Below are 20337 nucleotides of genomic sequence, written 5' to 3'. Positions count from 1 at the left end.
CTTTCAAAGTTTCAAGATATTCTTTACCTTTTTGTTTCTAACAAAATCACAATTATAAATGATCTAATTTAGGTCATTAGGTAATTGAAATTTAGTTACATAACCTATATTTTACTTGATAGTATAATTCCTCAATTTATTCTATAGTACTTTGCAGGTACTGCCTTACTACACAGAAGAAGAATTATTATAGATAATAAGGTAAAAGTCATTCACAAAAATGGTAGAAAATGTCCTAATGAGATCATTTTAGAGCACTTTAAACTATTAACCAAACAACAATACATATAAAAGTATCTCAGGGTAGTACTGATCCTAGAGCTAATGAACAACAGTATCATAAATCTAGTGACTTGTCTATTGAGTGGTTTTTAACAATTAGAGTCTTCTTCTTTTATCATCTTTTAAAGATTTTATTTATTACATGATATGTTACCTTTTCAAAAGTATATATATTATTTCAAATAAGCACCTAATTCTAGATATTATTTGAAATGTGGGTGTCTTATTTTCCAGAAATAAAATTTTGAATGCCATCAAACTATAAATGGCAGATTGATATCACAGGGGACACAACATCTTGACTGCATCTGCTACATATTCAGTCACAACAACTACGATAATATTCGATGAACTCACTAGATTGAGGAAAGGAGAAATGATCTGGAACACTAGTAGGCTGCATAGACAAAGAGTTATATTATGCTTGGCCTTTTCAGAACAAGCTAGCAAAGTTTCCACAACAAAATAAAATGTTCCACTTAAAAGGGATGTTAAGTTTCTATCCCTTAGAGGACAGAGATGTCGAAAACGTACTTCTCATCAGTCATAAAACTAGAGAAATCACTAGAGTCATAAAGTGATGAAACATATGCACACACAGTCGTTTGCCAGAACATGAAAGCTTAGGAACATGAAATTTTTCCAGCACATAAACAAACATACTAGAACAGTCATTACGTAGATACTATAAAAAAGTAAAAGAGATAACATGAGTAATAGGTTTCAACATCCAAAATCCAATAAAATGGAGTTTTCACCAACTGTTTTATATATATTCCCCATCAGTTGAAAAAAATGTTTTGTTCAACTTAACTTATCATCTATGACAGTAGCTATATCAGTAAACTTTGAAAACATTCATAATGATATGAACATTAAAGTTCACAATAATAACTTCAAACTTTCGACCAATGGGAAATTTTAGTTCACATAGATAGATCAAACTCAAAATGCAAATCATAATACTCAAAGCCCTAGGACAAAATCAACTACAAATTAGCAGTTATTTCATACAAACGAAACCCAGCTTTTCAATGATTTTCACAGATTTATCAAATCTTCACAAAATTTGAGTTACAAAGTCTAAAATACAAATGGAGTATATCAAACAGACCTAAATCAGAACAAATAACAAACATTTCAACAAACCCATTTGTTATTCTTTAAGATTCTTTTAGAAGCCCTTCAATGAAATTTCTGATTTTGGAAAATAGTACATGTATAACAAAATAGAGTCAATAAGAACTTAGAAATCACCTTAAGAACAGTACACATTTATATGCAGAAGCTTAATGTTGAAGAAGACTACTTTTGGAGAAGAAGACCACTGAAGATGAACACTTCACACCGGAGAAGAAGACAACTGTAGGAGAAGGAACTGATTCTTCACCGAAGCTCCAAGTTTACTGTCGAAGAAGACCACTTTAGGAGTCACCGAAGTTCTGGAATTTTAGGGCAAACTCGTGCTTTTACTGTCAAAGAAGACCGTTGTTGGAGTCACCGGAGTTCTGGAATTTTAGGGAAAACTCGTGCTTTTGCTATCGAAGAAGACCGCTGTAGGACTCACCGGAGCTCTGGAATTTTAGGGCTAACTCATGCTTTGATTTTGATTATTAGAGAAATGAAATGGGTATTTGGGAATGTATTTTGAGCTCTTATTTCACTGAAATAAGAAAAGTGCAGGTCAACTAAATTTGTGGAGGAAATTAATTTTTTACACATAAAATTCACAGGTTTGGCAAAAAAAATTTTAATTTTCACTTAAACGAACTGTTGCCACAGAGGTTTTTTTTGCCACGGTTAATAAGTATGTGGCCATAGATAATCTATAGCGGCGATTATATAGATGATACCACAGTTTATAGTAAGAATTGTTCTATTACATCTAAGCATATTTCCCAACGGTCACAATTGTTGCAACACATACTCTATTGCCACAGTTGTAAAATTGTTGTTGAATAAGCGTTGCATTAGGTCAAATTTCAAGTAGTGAGATTTTCTGAACAGACGCGTTCCTTACTGCAAATGGCTATAAATAAGAGGTCTTTTTCGTTTTTTCAAACACTGAAAATTTTCCTCTCTGCATACATTTTTTTACATATATAAAATTGTCGATCGACTGAGTCTGTGTGTGCTCTTGTTGCTGTTCTTGCGTTCGCTGAAGTTATTGAAGTTTGAGGTACCGCTACTTCTTTAACAGGTTAATCCGTTTTATCTTGGGAGGAATTAATCTGCAACCTCGGGTACAGTGAGGGGATTAAATTTCTTAAGGAAACACAGTGGTTTCTGTGGACTCGGATTAAAAATCATTCTGTCAATTTCATCTTCTTTTTTTTCTGTTTCTGTATTTTTGACTAACCTGAATACAGGAGATAACAATTATAACGTACCTTATCAAAATATAATGGTAAAAATTAAAAAAAAACATCGAGTTGAAACTTTGTTTTCATAGTTTAAGAGGAACTACTTCTTGATTGCATTCAGATTTTATTTAAATCAAGCATTGTAACTGAGTGGAAATCATTCTCTATATCAAACTTTTTTTGGGTGGTGATGATCATAAAAACTCGTAATATATAGAAATAATTATATTCTAGTTTAGTTCATAAAGTTATATAATATAATTCAGTCAAGATTTTCAATGTTTATCTAAATTAACTAAATTTCATGTCATCATTCATGATAAAATTCTATTAAAATGATTTTATTTTATTTTTATGGCTGAACGCCTACTAAACATTAGAAAACTATATAACAAGTCTTATACATTAATTCCAATCATATTTTTTGGTATACGATTCTGGAGAATTATGAGCTGCAAAGTAAAATCCATCATCCTGTACTTTCCAAAAACATTCATAATCGTTTCCACTTATTCTTCCACATTCACGAGATTGATACATTTGGCTGTTGAAAACATCAAAAAATTGTTTTTTAGAGCCCCATGAATAGTGACAATAGAAACGAGTAGTACCTAAGACATTTCCCCGGAATGAAAAATTGTAATCATCACCCACTTTAGGAGTTTTCAACCCAAGATCATCATCTTTAGATTCACATTGAACAGAAAAAGGAATATCGTTATTTGACAGAGCGTTGATGATATGAACTGTGAAACCAGCAGTAAGTGCAGAATTTGTTGTTTGAACAAGAATGCTCAATATGACTACTGATAGTACTATGATTTTGATCATCATGAATCTCTTATATATTTATCTAATGAATCTCTACGTAATTTCTTCTAATAGTTTGCCCTTTTATATAGTGTGCATATACCACTGTAAAGTGGTTGACATAGAAATAATTGTTAAATGATTTTTGCTAACTTTAAATGGTTGAGATAGAAATGATTGTTAAATGATTTTTGCTACTTTAAAATGTGGACTTGCCTATAATACATAATGCAAATATGTTAAGTTTGAATTGATGTTATTTGTTACTCCCTATCCAACAATACTTGTACATTATTAATTTTACACAAAAAAATTATAAATAAAATGATAATTTTTCTGTATCAGCCTTTGAATATAATAAATACAATGTCTAGAAAAATACAATAGGGAAATAATTAACTATAATTAATGATAAGGATAAATTAGGAACAAAGTGTAAAATTATCCATTGATTTCATAAAGTGGACAAGTATTATTGGACATCCCCAAATAGTATAGTAGACAATTATTGTTGGACGGAAGGAGCATTTATGTTGATAGTGTACCTTACCAAAATATAATGTTCAAAATAAATTGAGTTGAAACTTATTTTCTTTCTTAGTTTCAAAGGAATTAAATAACTTTTAACTATATTTAGATTTTGTATTAAGTCGAACATTTTTGCTGAGTGAAAACCATTCTCTAATTCAAGTATTTCTCAGAAACGCATAACTAATAACCATGGTATTTTTATTATTTAACAAATAGTTATTGAACACATAGTAATACATCATGAAGAAGTTTTGGAAATTACATGCAACATATTAGTTCCCCAATTTTTTGAATGTCTAAAATTTTCACTTGTAAATAATGAAATGAACTTCACAAAATAAGTAAATAAAGTGAATTAGAGGGAGCTAACTAATTAAAATTTTAACGATGATAAATTTGGAATTTGAGTGTCACGCTCCGAGCCTATACCGTGGGCGGGACTGGCACTCGAGAACAATTGTTGGCCCCAAGCGAACCCTTGGCCTGGCTTACTTACTCAGCGGAAGACTTAACTCAACAAAGATAAATCTATGTAATAAACTGGAATGTTATAAAGGAACATTCAAGTGTCACGACCCGAGCCTACACCCTGGACGTGGCCGGCACTCAAAGACCATTGCTGGTCCCCAAGCGAACCCTCATCCTGGTTGACTACAAGCAGAAAACTGATTCAAGCATACAAAGCTTAAAAACTGAAATAAAAGTTCGTAAAACTTAAATACAAACTTTAAGTCCAAAGAAAACTCTGTATAATAAAATATATACAACTCGCCATAAAAGGCAACTTTAGTCTTTAAAACATTTAATAAAATAAATGATACAGACTTCTCAACTATACTGACTATCTATGAAGCCTCTAATTGATAAAGATGGAAGTCGGGACAAGACCCACGACATCCTAACAACTGATATAACTGAAAGGTAAATGAAATCCTCCGAAAGCAAGGAGGCTCACCATAGCTAACTCGAACTCTTGGATGTATCAACGAAGCTCCTGTTGATGATCCTAAATACCTGTGTCTGCATCATGAGAAGATGCAGGCCAAATGGCTCAGTACGTGGAATGTACGAGCATGTAAGGGGAATTCTAAAACATAAACATAAGCTTGAAACTTGATAAAAAGGAAACATATTTGCCTCTTTTCAAACTTACTCAACTCAAGGAATACTCCAAACTACTCAAACTTACTCAACTCAGAAGTACTCAAGGATAAGATACTCAACTTAGAGATTAGATACTCAACTCAAGGATATGATATTCGACTCAAAGATATGATATTCGACTCTGGATGCTCAACTCGGGATACTCAACTTTGAATACTCAACTCAATATGACTGAACTCATTTCAATATAAAGCAATTTAAAACAAGTGCTATATAAAGAAACAAACTGTTTAAAAACATGCTCTGAAATCTGTGTGTTTGCAAGGATACAACATAACTCTGAAATGTATATAAAAATACAATAAACTGATGTATATAAAAATACAATAACTTCTGTGGGAGTTTCTCTAACCGACAACCATCACATAAGAGCTATAGTGATGATACAGCGATCTACCTCACGCTGCCAGCGCATCCTATACCCGGCCAAAGGTATAGGACCTGAACTACTAATGGATCCACTAGTCTATGTGAAAAGGATTCATCTAAAAAGTATGACCCTTTTCTACCCATGATGGCTACATGGTTTATGGGGGCTGTGAGTTGTCTGAACTCTCCCCCATATCGGTGTTCAATACTACTCCCAAAAATATACTACCTCTTATGTTTTAAAAAACATACTTCTTTCTACTGATTTGAGATAATTGCTCAAAAACTTAGCTCAAAGGCTATCTTGGAAATCTCAGTTTCTCTACTTGCTTCATTTAGAAAGCTATTACTCTTTTCTGAAAACTAGCTCGAAGGCCCTTTGGAAATCTCAGTTTCCGTTCTTATTTAAATGTGAAAACATTTATAAACTCTTTGGGAATACTTAGTCCCCATATACTTTTGAAGAAAAGGACTTCAAACTTTACTCTTCACTCTTTACTGAACTCAAAATTTAAGTCTTAAAACAAAGGTAAAACATTTGTAAAAGACTTCTTGAAATGTGGTTCGTGTCGAATGATGGACATGAACGACTCAATGCAAGGTTTTCAATAACCACAGATAGAACTCAAATACTTGGAACTCAAGAACTTCAATAATACTACTCATTTCAAGAATGCTCAACTCATAGGGTTCATGCGGAATTATGACCATGAACGACTCAATTCAAGGACTCAAAGATACTTCTCTTCTCAAGACTGCTCGACTTATAGGATTCATGCGGAATTATGGGCATGAACAATTCAACTCAAAGACTTTATGGGTAACATGTAATAGTCCCATGCTTAGAAATATAATCTCAAAGGGGATTAGGAACTCAATACTCAAGACTTAGAACTTGAAGATACTACTCCTCTCAAAGATACTCAACTTCTGGAGTTTATGCGGAATTTATGGGCATGAACGACTTGACTCGTAGGTCTACATAACATTATGAAACTCATGTATGTGACTCTTCTCATTCTCTGACTTACTTCCTCAAAACTTAGTTCAAATCGATAGTTGATCTCAAAGGATTCACAATTGAACTCAAAGGCTTCCTTGAACTCTACTCTTAACTCTCTCTTGAATTTGAATTATGAATTATGAATTCAAGAGTTATGATTCATGATATGAAGGATCTCAATAACAATATAGCTATTCGATAATTAGGAATATAACTTTTAAAAGAAACGTGAATTCAAGAACTCAAAATCAACTTATCTCAAGAATACTCAAATCTAGGGAAAGTTTCCTAGATTACTCTTTTACTGATCTGAAAGTAGATGTAGGGTGTGAGGACGAACTAGTCCAACACTATGATAGCCTTACATACCTAGAAGAACAAGATTCTTGAAGAATCTTGAAAAATCTTGAAGAAGAACTTGATTAGAAGCCTTGAAACCCTAGCTTGAAGGTAAACAATCAAGAAGACCTTTCTTGAGATTCTCGAGTTAGTTTCTTAAAATCTCTATAGCCAAAAATTATGATTTTCATGAGTGAATATGAAAATCTGATTGTTTTGAGCTTTTTATTAGTCAAGAATTTCGTTGATGGTTTTCTTGGAGGTAAAAAGACAAAAACCGATTATTTTCAATATTTTCCCGTCGGCTAATTCGTAACAGCACTGTATAGGTTACTAAAATAGTCATAACTTTTTACTCAGATATTGGATTGACGTGAAATTGGTGGGGTTGGAAAGTAGATTCAATTACCTTTAATTGGATAGGTTATGGCTCACGTAACTCTTAATATTCTAAGAGATATGGTCGTTTAAAGTTGACCTAAGTAGAATCTTACTTCAAAACTTAATAAACTTCAAGAACACTTATCAAGAACTCATCAAGAACTTAAATCCATAAATTTCAAGAACGAAATTACGCTGAATAAATCATGATTGGCGTATGGGTGAAAGAACCCAACACTATGGAAGCTTACATACCTCCTAGGGATCAAACCCATGGCGAAAATCCGCTACAACACGCAAGAATCTCGACGAACGCTTGATCCTCTCTCTTTTCTCCTCTTCTCTCTTCTTTTCTCTTCTTGAACTCTCAACTAAAACCCTAGGATAATTTTAGGATTATAAAACTGAATCTAATAGGATTAGACCCTTAAAATATTACTAAAATCGAATTAAATCTGATTGGGTAAGGAAAAGACCAAAATACCCTTCTCTATTTTCGGCTAACCTTCCTTAACTGGACAGCTTATCTTCAAAAGGTCATATCTCACTCATCCGACCTCGAAACATAGCAAACTCCACGGCGTTGGAAAGATAATTCAAAGATCTTCGCTACGGTATCTGGTAGCACACCTAATTCATCCTGAGCTAGGAGTTATGGTTGTTTGAAGTCGACCCAAAACTCATACTTAAGCATAACTTGCAAAATTTCAGATTTTGCTATTTCCAATTTAATTCTTTTTGAAACTCAAGGTGCTACATCTAGTGACCTTAACACTTAAGAAATTTTAAATTCCTTGGTTAAATCTCACTCACTACATAGAAAGGTTCGGGTCTTAGTTCAAAAAATTTCTGGGGTGTTACAATAAGATAATGACAATGAAAAGACAAAAAAACTAACATCTGACTGTCTATGATGCCTCTAAACAACTGAGATGGATGTCGGGACAAGACCCACGACATCTTAATGAACTAATAATAGTACTGAAAGCAATAAAATGGATCCTCCGGAAGCAAGAAGGCTCACCACAAGACTCATAGTGCTCAATTGGATCAACGATGCACTAGATGCTGATCCTAGTTACCTGTGTTTGCATCAAAACAAGATGCAGGCCAAATGGCATGAGTACAATGTACGAGTATTCGAGGGGAATTCTAAAACAAGACATAAGCTTGAAAGGAACTGAAGAACTTATCTGGCTCAACTCAACTCAACATAACTGAACTCATTTCAATGTAAAACAATTTTAAAACAATTGCAATATAAAGAAAAGTTGTTTAAAACATGATGTCAATTCTGTGTGTATGCAAAGATACATATAACTCGGAAATGTATGTAAAAATACAATAAACTATTTATATAAGAATATAATTTCTGTTGTGGGAGTTTCTCTAACCGACAATCATCACTTAAGAGCTATTGTGATAATACATCATTTTGCCTCACGCTGCCAGGGCCGTCCTATACCTTGCCGAGGGTATAGAACCTGAACTACTAAGTGGATCCACTAGTCTATGCTAAAAAGCACTAAAGGAATCATCTAAAAAGTCTGACCCTTTTCAACCCATGATGGATACATTGTTTATGGAGGCTGTGAGTTTTCTGAACTCTCCCCCATATCGGTGCTCAATACAACTCCCAAAAATATGATACTAGCTCTTATGTTTAAAAACATACTTCTTTCTGTAATTTGAGATAATTGCTCAAAAACTTAGCTAAAAGGTTATCTTGGAAATCAAAGTTTCCCCTCTTGCTTAATATGAAAACGTTCACTCTTTACTGAAAACTAGCTCAAAGGCTCTATGGAAATCAAGGTTTCCTTTTCTTGTTTAAGTGTGAAAATATTTTAAACCCTTTGGGAATACATAGTCTCCATATACTTTTGAATAAATGAACTTCAATATTTACTCTTTACTCTTTACTCAACATGAACTTTAAGTCTTACAACAAAGTTAAAAGCATTTGCAAAAGAGTTTTTGAAATGACTCTAAGAACTTCCTAGACTTGGCTCTTAACTTTCTTTGAATTTGAATTTATGGATTCATGTTTCTGGATGATTTCTAGGTGTTTAGAAATCATTTAGAGTAGTTAGAATCAATAGGAAATGTTAGTACACTTTAAGAGGACTTAAATGGGCTAAACGATGAAAAACGGGTGGAAAACAACGATCCGGGTGCGTCCCTGGCGCGCCGCGCTAGTCCCAACTTACTGGGGCTCATTTCTGGCGCACTGCAGACGCGGAGCCCCAGCCCCTCTGGCGCAGATGGGGCACGCCGTGCCAGACCCTCCCTAAGTGCGATCTGACGAATTTTTCAACTCGTTTTATAACCTTAATTCGATTAATATCGATTCTTTTTCTCAATATCTCTTTAGATTCAGGTACCCAAAATATAAACACAAGAATCTAACTCAAAGCAACTCTAATAATCAACATTAAACTCTCAAGAACTTCTGAATCTCATCCCAAATTCAAGAACGAAACTTATTCAAGAATACAACTCAAGAACATCAAATTCTCAATGTTTTTTAGGACGAAAATAAGCTGAATGAAACATGTTTGGCGTGTGGGTGAACTAACCCAACACTATGTGATCTCACATACCTCGTAGGATTGAATCCTTGGTGAAATCCAAAATCAACCTTGAACGTTCTTGACGAATCTTGCCTTTTCTCCTTCTTTCTCCTCTTTTCTCCTTTCTCCAAGCCCTAGCGTAGATTTTCAATTTTCTAAACTGACCAAATTCTGATTTGACCCCAATTAAACACCTAAAAACGGATAAAAATAATTGGGTAAGGAAAAGACTAAAATACCCTTCCAAAATCCGGTTTTAGACTTTCCTTATTTGAACAGCCTAACTTCAAATGGTCATATCTCACTCATACGAACTTGGAATCGCGCAAACTCAACGGCGTTGGAAAGATTATTCCAAGATCTTTCCTATGATATCTGGAAACACACCTAAATCAACCTGAGATAGGAGTTATGGTCGTTTAAAGTTGACCAAAAATCCAACTTAACACATTTTACAAATTTCCAGATTTTTTATATTTTTTCCAAAAATGACTATTTTCACTTTTAAACTTCTTTCTAGTTACGGGGTGTTACAATATCTCCCCCTTGGGAACATTCGTCCTCGAATGAGCTTACTCTTAGGATACTAAAGGCGACACCTCAAACATATAGTTCAAACATCCAACAAGCATAATGCAATTACAACATGCCAACTTATAATTAAGAATGCCAAGAAAAGGATTAGTACCTTAATTTGGAACTTCTCCGGATTTGAAGAGGTGTGGATATCTCTTCTTCATATCCTCTTCAGCGTCCCAAGTAGCTTCCCCAACAAATTGGTTCCTCCAAAGGACTTTGACTGATGCTACTTCCTTAGTCCTCAACTTGCGAACTTGGCGATCTATAATCTGGACCGGAATCTCTTCATAAGATAAGCTATCCTTGATTCCAATATCTTTAGTTGGTATGATCAATGAAGGATTGCCCATGCACTTCTTCAACATGGAGATGTGAAAAACTGGATGAATCGCGGCTAACTCTTATGGTAGCTCCAACTCATAAGCTACATTACCTACCCTTTTTTATATTCTATAAGGGCCAATATACCGAGGACTAAGCTTCCCCTTCTTACCAAATCCCATAACACCTTTCATGGGTGAAACTTTCAAGACACCCAATCATTTACTTCAAACTCTAACTCCCTTCTCCTAACATCCGTGTAGGATTTCTGACGACTCTCCGCCGTTTTCAACCTCTCTTAAATCACTTTCACCTTCTCCATAGCTTGATGAACTAAATTTGGTCCTATCAACCCAGCTTCACCAACTTCAAATCATCTAATAGGAGATCTGCATCTTCTCCCATAAAGAGCTTCATAAGGATCCATTTGGATGCTAGAGTGGTAACTATTGTTGTAAGCGAACTCGATGAGAGGTAGGTGATCATCCCAATTTCCTTTGAAATCAATCACACAAGCCCTCAACATATCCTCTAAGGTCTGAATAGTGTGCTCTGCTTGCCCATCTGTCTGAGGATGAAAGGAAGTACTTAAGTTCACCTTCGAACCCAAGCCTGTTTGGAATGACTTCCAAAATTGTGCAGTAAATTGTTTACCTCTATCTAAAATAATGAAGATCGTAACCCCATGAAGTCTTACAGCCTCTTGAAGATACAACTTAGCATAATCTTCTGCTGAATGGGTAGTCTTTACCGATAAAAAGTGGGCAGATTTTATCATTCTATCAACAATCACCCAAATAGAATCATGTTGCCTGCGAGACCTTGGTAAGCCTATGATGAAATCCATATTAATCATCTCCCACTTCCATTCCGGAAGTTCCTTATTCTGAGCCATACCGTCTGGCCTTTGGTGCTCTACTTTAACTTGTTGGCAATTCGGACACTTAGCAACAAATTCTGCAATGCCCTTCTTCATACTACTCCACCAATAGACTTCTCTCAAATCGCGATACATCTTTGTGGAACCCGGATAGATGGAATATCTGGAGATATAGGCTTCCTCCATGATCCTCTCTTAGAGTTCATCCACCCTTGGCACACACAATCTACCTTGATACCTTAATACACAATCACCCCCTTGTTCAAAAGCATTACTTTTTGCTTATGAACATTTGCCTTTAATTCAAGCAAAATAGGGTCTTGGTCTTGCTTCTCTTTTACTTCAGACACTAATGATGATTCAACCCCATTCATTACCACCACTACTCCTTCTGTGGAATACATTAGTCGGACTCCCATGCGTGCGAGTCTATGCACATCTTTCGCTAACTCTCTCTTTTCTTCCTCAACATGGGCGATACTACCCATAGACAACCTGCTTAAAGCATCAACAACAATATTAGCTTTACCTGGGTGGTAAAGAATACTCATGATATAATCTTTGAGTAATTCCAACCACCTCATTTGTCTCAGATTAAGCTTTTTCTTAGTAAACACATTTTGAAGGCTCTTGTGATCGGTGACCACATCCACATGAACACCATAAAGATAATGACGCCATATTTTCAAAGCAAATACTACATCATCCAATTCTAAATCATGGATTGGGTAGTTCTTCTCATGAACTTTCAATTGTCTGGAGGCATATGCTATAACCTTGCCATTCTGCATTAATACAAAACCCAAACCAATTCTAGATGCATCACAATACACCACAAAACCTTGAGTATCTTCTGGTAAGGTCAACACTGGGGCAGTAGTCAGCCTCTTTTTCAATTCCTGAAAGCTTTTCTCACAAGCTTCAGACCATTGAAACTTCACTATCTTCTGAGTTAACTTGGTCAAAGGGGACGAAATGGATGAGAATCCCTCTACAAACTTCTATAATAGTCAGCCAAACCTAAGAAATTCCTATTATCAGTTGGAGATGTGGGTCTAGGCCAATTCTGTACTGCCTCAATTTTCTGAGTATCAACTTTAATTCCCACTCCAGACACAATGTGGCCTAAGAATCCACAAACTCAAGCCAAAACTCACAATTGGAGAACTTGGCATACAACTCTCTATCCTTTAAAGTCTGGAGAACTATTTTGAGATGACTAGCATGATCTTCTTCATTCCTTGCATAGATTAGTATGTAATCAATGAAGACGATAACAAACATATCTAAATAAGGTTTGAATACTCTATTCATAAGGTCCATGAATGTTGTAGGCACATTGATCAAACCAAATGACATGACCAGAAACTCATAATGACCATAACGGGTTCTGAAAGCTGTCTTTGGAAAAACACATTCCCTTAGTCTTAACTAATGGTAGTCAGATCTGAGATCCATCTTAGAGAAATAGGTGGCACCCTGAAGTTGATCGAAAAGATCATCAATTCTCGAAAGAGGATATTTGTTCTTGATGGTAACCTTGTTCAACTGACGGTAATCTATACACATCCTAAGTGAACCATCATTCTTTCTCATAAATAAGACTGGAGCATCCCAAGGTGAGACACTTGGTCGAATCAAACCCTTATTAAAAAGATCTTTCAACTGTTCTTTAAGCTCTTTCAACTCTGCTGGTGCTATTCTATATAGAGGAATAAAGATAGGACAAGTATTTGGAAGAACTTCTATACCGAAGTTTATCTCTGTCTCAGGAGGGACTCTGGGAAGATCATCTGAAAAGACTTCTGGAAACTCTTTTACTACTGAAACTGACTGAATATGAGGTATCTCAACACTAGAGTCATTAACTCGGACTAAGTGATAGACACACCTCTTAGAAACTAACTTCATTGCCTTAAGGTATGAAATAAAACGACCCTTAAGCACTGCTGAACTACTTTTCCACTCTAAGACTGACTCATTTGGAAACTGAAACTTGACAACTCGAGTTCTACAGTCAACTAAGGCATAACAGGCATGAAGTCAGTCCGTACGAAGAATGACATCAAACTCTACCATGTCTAACTCAACCAGATCAGCCTAGTACTTTTGTGATTGACGAAAATGGGACAATCACGATAGACTTTCTTTGCTATAATAGACTCACCGACAGGTGTAGAAACACTGAATGATTCACTAAGCTGCTCAGGAATAACATCAAAATTCATCGCAGCATACAGAGTTACAAAGGATAAAGTTGCTCCTGGATCTAGCAAAGCATAAACAGTAAAGTTAAAGACTTGGATCATACCAGTGACAACATGTGATGAATCCTCTTGCTCTTGGCGACTTGTGTTAGCATATAAGCAGTTTGCTCCTCCGCCAGTACCTGAAGTAGCTCCTGTAGGTGCAGCTCTATCTGGTGGAGCAACTAAAGAAGACTGGGCTCTATTGCCTATATTACCATTACCCTGCTTGTTCTTTGGACACTCTTGCATGAAGTGATCGTTCTGGCCAAACTTGAGCCAACCATTGGAGCCCTCACGACATGTATCTAAGTGGTTCCTACCACATTTAGCGCATGCAGGAGGATTACTACCCCCTTGAGCCATACTACCCTGAGAATATGCAAGTTTGTCTCTAAAATTTTGACTATTGTACTAACTTTTTTCCTTAGGTGCAAGTGCACAAGAAGATGATGGAGCAGGTCCCTTATGTTTCGGTTGGAAAGATGACCGGTTGGCGTTACTCTTTTGTTGCCTGGACTCATTCCCTGGCTTAGCTCTCTTGTTCTTAAACTCTTCTCTATCCCTCAGGTTCTCTTCCTCAACTTGCTGCACATATACCATTAACCTCGATATATCTATGTCCCCAATTAGCATCGCTTCCCTGCCCTCTTTGCTTGATAGACGGGACAACCCAACAACAAACAAACTCATTATACTCATCATATTCGCAACCATCTCCGGAGCATAATGGGATAGTTGGGTGAACTTCAACCCATACTCATGAACACTTAGTGACTCTTGCTTAAGGGTAAGGAACTCTCGTACCTTAGCCTCTTTCAGTTCTTGGGGAAAGAAATGCCCCACGAAGGTGGTGCATCCTCAGCTCGGTTCTTATTCCATTGATCGAACCAAATCCTAGCGACACCCTTCATTTGGTATGCAACTAGTTCCACCCTCTTAGTATCAGCAACATGCATGACATCAAATACCTTTTGCAGTTCCTCAATAAAGTTCTCTGGATCCTCATTGGTGTTTGAACCAGTGAAACTTGGAGGGTCCATCCTCAAGAATTCGCGGATCCTCGAAGTGTCTGCCTTTTCTTGTCAAGCCCCTCTTTGTTGCCCAATCTGATTAGTCACAACTTGACTTGGCATCATTATCGCTTCCCTGAACTCAACATTAGTAACTTCTCATTGGGGTTGCACTTCAGGTGCATTATGTGCCTTTTTCTCCTCAACATTATGCCAAGTAGAACGACCTCTGACAGTTCTTCGTGGAGGCATGATCTAAAAGACAAGCGCAAGCATGAGTTAGAAGAAACTTTTTAGAGAAAAACTCTAACGCACGAAATAAGTGTGAAAGAAGTGAGAAAATTTCCCAAGTGTTGCAGCCTCCTAATTATAGATGTGGCACACTTCACATCGATAACTAGGACTCTACAGACACGACATCAAAGACTCCCTAGGACTCTTGAACTCTGTGCTCTGATACCAAATTTGTCACTCCCTGAGCCTACCCCCTGGGCGGGACTGGCACTCAAGAACCATTGATGGCCCCAAGCGAATCCTTGGCTTAATTTACTTACTCAGCGGAAGACTTAACTCAACAAAGATAAATCTATGTAATAAACTGGAATGTTATAAAAGAACAGTCAACTGGCCATTAAGTCAAACTCAAGTCTCAACATAAGATAATTACAATGAAAATACTAAAGGACTAACATATGTTTGTCAGTGAAGACTCTAAACAATTGAGATGGATGTCGTGACAAGACCCACGACATCCTAATGAACTAATAATAGTACTGAAAGCAATAAAATGGATCCTTCGGAAGCAATGAGGCTCACCACAAGACTCGAAGTGCTCAACTAGATCAACGATGAGCTGGATGCTGATCCTAGTTACCTATGTCTGCATAATAAGAAGATGCAGGCCAAATGACATTAGTACATTGGTGTATGAGTATGCGAGGGGAATTCTAAAACAAGACATAAGCTTAAAAGGAACTGAAGAACTTACTTGGCTAAACTCAACTCAACTCAACATAACTGAAGTCATTTCAATATAAAGCAATTTTAAAACAAGTGCAATATAAAGAAAGACTATTTAAAACATGATGTCAACTTAGTGTGTAGGCAAATATACATATAACTCTGAAATGTATGTAAAAATACAATAAACTGTGTTTATAAAAATACAATTTCTGCTGTGGGAGTTTCTCTAACTGACAACCATCACTTAAGAGCTATTGTGATAATACAACGTTTTGCCTCACACTGCCATAACCGTCCTATACCGTGCCGAAGGTATAGAACCTTAACTACTAAGTGGATATACTAGTCTATTCTAAAAAGCACTAAAAGAATCATCTAATAAGTATGACCCTTTTCAACCCATAATGACTACAATTACCCATGAAGTGCTTGAGTTGAATTGTTTATGCCCATAAGTCTGCATGAACCTTATAAGTCGAACAGTCTTGAGATGAGAAATATCTCTGAGTCCTTGAATTGAGTAGTTCATGCTCATAATTCTGCATTAACCCTCTGAGTTGAGTATTCTTGAAACGAGTATTATCATTGAAGTTCTTGAGTTCTTAAACTGAGTTTTGATGAAAGTAAATATGAGTTTTGAGAAAAGTGTTTTCTAAAATATGATTAGTATGAAAATCGAGTATGCCATCAATGTATGAGCAGTTTGGTATATAGATATACCATCAATGATCATATTATAATATGATTTTGAAATATTTTTGAGAAAGAGCAGAGTTGAATTCATTTTCTTTAAAATGATATATAAGAACTAAGTATTCCCAAGAGTAAATATTTTCACATTTAATGAGAGGAAACTGAGATTTCCAAAAGAGTTTTGAGTAGTTTGAGTACCATCTCTTTTAAGAGAGATTTTTGAGTAATTATCTCAAACCACAGAAAAAGTTATGTTTTTAAACATATGAGCTAGTATATTTTGGGTGTAGTATTGAACACCGATATGGGGGAGAGTTCAGATAACTCACAGCCCCCATAAACCATGTAGCCATCATAGGTAGAAATGATCATACTTTTTAGATGACTCCTTAGTGCTTTTTAGCATAGACTAGTGGATCCACTTAGTTAATGCGTTCTATATGATGGGAAAGTATAGGACAGTTTTGACCACGTAGGCAAGACATTGTATCATCACTTAGGCTCATAATGGTGGTTGTCGGTTAGAGAAACTCCCATAGAGTTATATTGTATTTTTATATACACACTGAGTATTATCGTATTTTTCAATACATTGAGTTGCTATCTATAGTTTTACAACTTTCTATATATATATATATATATTGCATCTTTTTCTATTGCTTTATCCTTGAGTATCTGGAGTTGAGTACCCAAAGACGAGTATCATATCTTTGAAGTTGAGTATCTAATCCTTGAGTTGAGTATCAAATCTTTGAGTTGAGCATCTAATTTTTGAGTTGAGTTGAGTTGAGTTGAGTGAGTGAGTTTGAAAAGAGGTAAATATGTTTCTTCTTTTATCAAGTTCAAGCTTATGTTATGCTCTAGAATTCCCCTTACATACTCGTACATTTCACTTACTGAGCCAGTTAGCCTGCATCATTTCATTATGTAGATTCAGGTATTTGGGATCATCAATAAGAGTTTCGTTTATACCACAAGGAATTTGAGTTAGCTATGGCGAGTCTCCTTGCTTCCGGAGGATTTTATTTACTTTTCAGTTTTGTTAGGATGTCGCGGGTCTTGACCCGACTTCCATCTTTGTCAGTTAAAGGCTTCATAGATAGATTGTAGAGTTTCAGAAGTCTATTCATTTATTTTATTAAACGTTTAAAGACTTAAGTTGCCTATTTTATGGCGAGTTGAATAATTTATTTTTATTCGGAGATTTTCTTTGAGTTAAAGATTTACAAAGTTGAGTTCATGAATTTTATTCAGTTTTTAAGCTTTGTATGCTGGAATCAATTTTCCGCTTGTAGTCAGCTAGGATGAGGGTTCGCTTGGGGACCAACAATGGTTCTTAAGTGCCGGCCACGTCCAGGGTGTAGGCTCGGGTCATGACATATTTGGTACCAAATTGATATCCTGGTGGTAAAATTGAAAAAATAACATGTAATTGAGATTTCAACCGAAATAGTCAACCTAAAACTAGTTAATGTTGTATCCAATTTGTATACATTTGGTATGAACTGATATCTCATTGGAAAATTGAAACACAACATGCAATTGAGATTTCAACTAAATTAGTCAGCCTAAAACTAGTTAATTTTGTACCCAATCGATATATGATACGCTCAAATTACACTTTATTTCATAAGCATAAGCGATCGTTATCAAGTAAAGAACCCAACTTGTAGGTTGGGATCGATCCCACGAGGAAAATGGTTTAGACTTTACTTTTAACCAACAATTATATTCGATTAGTCAAATTATTTCCAAAAACAGGTAATAAAAAGGGGGGTTGTGCTTGTGTGAAACAAATAGTAAGACTTAATATTGTAATCAATAATTAAATTCAACTTAGGTTGTTATCAAGATAAGAGAAATAACTAGGGTACACGTGTTCCCCATAATCTCATAACACAGTAATCCTAGTAATAGTAATCATTTTCTAGTGTATTACATGCAAAGTGATAAGTTAGGTATCTCTAAATCTTTGGTCCGGCATCTAGAGAATTTCACCCCGCACCTTGGTCCGGCTACGTGTGTATAATTTACTAACCCTTACCTTTACCTCATATTAGACATCATAATCGATGTTTGGCTTAGTTATTGTTATGCCGTAATTTTACTAACCTTTAGAAAAATCTCCTTTTTGAAATGTTCTAAGTATAAAACAATTTGAGAAAAATACTTAGAAAAGAGTCGCCACTTAATTTTTTTAAAGAAATTAAGAAAACTTATAATTTTCAAAGATTTAAACAGAAAAAATCATTTGAAAATACCAAAGAAGGTTCGGGGTTCAATTTACACTTCGAGAAGGGTTTAAGCATTCGAAGTGCCCGCTAACATGCGGTTGACCTGCGACTTGACTAAAATATATTTTGACTATTTTTAGGAAAATGGTTTAACATGAAAGAAAATATGATAATTTACAATATTTGTTATCTTTGAGAAAATAATTAAATAAGTGACGCATTTTAATTATTCTATTTTTTAAGGAAGGGATCCAAAATGGAACATTTGACTCGAAAATCAAGTGATTAGAATATTAATAGAATTAGATTAATTAGAATTTATTTGACTCATAATAATTTGAACCAATTTAGTCGATAAACCAAGAAACTAATTAAAGAAAAATGAAAGTTTTAACTAAAAACAATATTTAAATATGTAAAAAATGAAATAAAATACAAGAGTTGATAAAATTGAAATTTTATTAAAATCTCAACATAAAGAATATAGTTCATCTTTTGGGGATTTAATTGAGTTAACTAACAATTTTAAAGTTAGAGTTAAATAAAATTAGTTAGACGTAATCAAAACAATTAGGAGAGTAAAAAAGATAATGAAATTGGGCCCCTTTTTGGGCCAACTCCGCTGCAAATTTTTTGAGTGTTAATCCAATCCCGTTTTTGTATACGCAGGCTGTATATTAGGGTATATCTGATGTATACAGCCCTTTTTCTCGCTTTCCGAGACCTGTACGTCAACTCCAAAGACTTATTCTTCGATTTCCCAAGGTTGTTTGACTCGATAAAAGAAGACTTGTTGGGTTTTGAGCCCACTCGAGATGCAAGGAGAGTAGATGGGAGTTCGTGGCGAACTCAAGAGCAAATTTACATGTAAAAGAGCAAGGAAATGAAGATTAGTATTTAAATGATAACATAACAATGCATTAAAATGAAAATACACAACTTATGGTAAAATGAGTTATTGCCATGATTTTTAATAAACCAAATGGGGACAGTGCCTATGATGAGCTATGCAGGGAAGGATAACAAGGGCTTACTAAGCTCAATTGAGTCCAAAACACACAAGTACATTTAAACTAGTCCAAGCTGCTACTTTAACAAACAAGTAGCATTGACTAAAATTCCCTTTACATGACTAGGCAATTAAAAAAAACAATATGACAAACAAAATTGATGTGTCACTTAACTACATTAATTAGGCACAAACAAAATGCATTCAATTTCCTCAAAAGAAAAGAGGTGTCTTGGGACGATGAAACCCAACTACTGTATTCTTAAAAAATTCTAAAATGACAAGCTAGATTTTTAGCTAATTAATAAGTCATATAAATGCTAAGGGAGAAAATGGAATTCTAATGAGGAAAATAGCAAACAACAAGTTATATGACCATAGAATCGAAAACCCAAGGCGTGAACAAACTTTGCACAACCTACAAATTTGAACTTAAACGTCCTCTTTTACTCAAAATAAACACATTAAAGTTATCATCAGAACTAAACTTAAACCAACATTATTACGATAAGGTGTCCCAAAAGTCGAGCACTTTAACAGGAAGGATTAATAATTTGCGAGTCGGGTAACAAAACAAGATTGAATCT

At 35.2% G+C, this 20337-nt stretch overlaps 2 protein-coding genes across 3 annotated transcripts in view; both read right to left on the bottom strand.

The window, feature by feature from the left end:
• LOC125813291 (heavy metal-associated isoprenylated plant protein 39) overlaps positions 1-20337 on the bottom strand; it is a 246590-nt gene that overhangs the window by 145542 nt on the left and 80711 nt on the right. The window lies entirely within an intron of this gene.
• The window catches only part of LOC125813279 (pectin acetylesterase 9), a 151071-nt gene continuing 145210 nt past the window's right edge, over positions 14477-20337 (bottom strand). The window contains exon 13 of one of the 2 annotated variants that reach the window (XR_007442056.1): positions 14477-14486. The gene's annotated coding sequence lies outside the window, so the exon portion shown is untranslated. Of the gene's footprint in view, positions 14487-14982; positions 14993-20337 lie in introns of those variants that run through there. The other variant, XR_007442055.1, reaches the window with a different exon arrangement.

Source organism: Solanum verrucosum, unplaced genomic scaffold (assembly GCF_900185275.1).
Source record: "Solanum verrucosum unplaced genomic scaffold, falcon-dt-bn FXZP01000189.1, whole genome shotgun sequence".
NCBI classification, from domain to species: domain Eukaryota; kingdom Viridiplantae; phylum Streptophyta; class Magnoliopsida; order Solanales; family Solanaceae; genus Solanum; species Solanum verrucosum.
The sequence above is the reverse complement of the archived record's forward strand: the minus strand, read 5'-3'. Positions and strand labels throughout refer to the sequence as shown.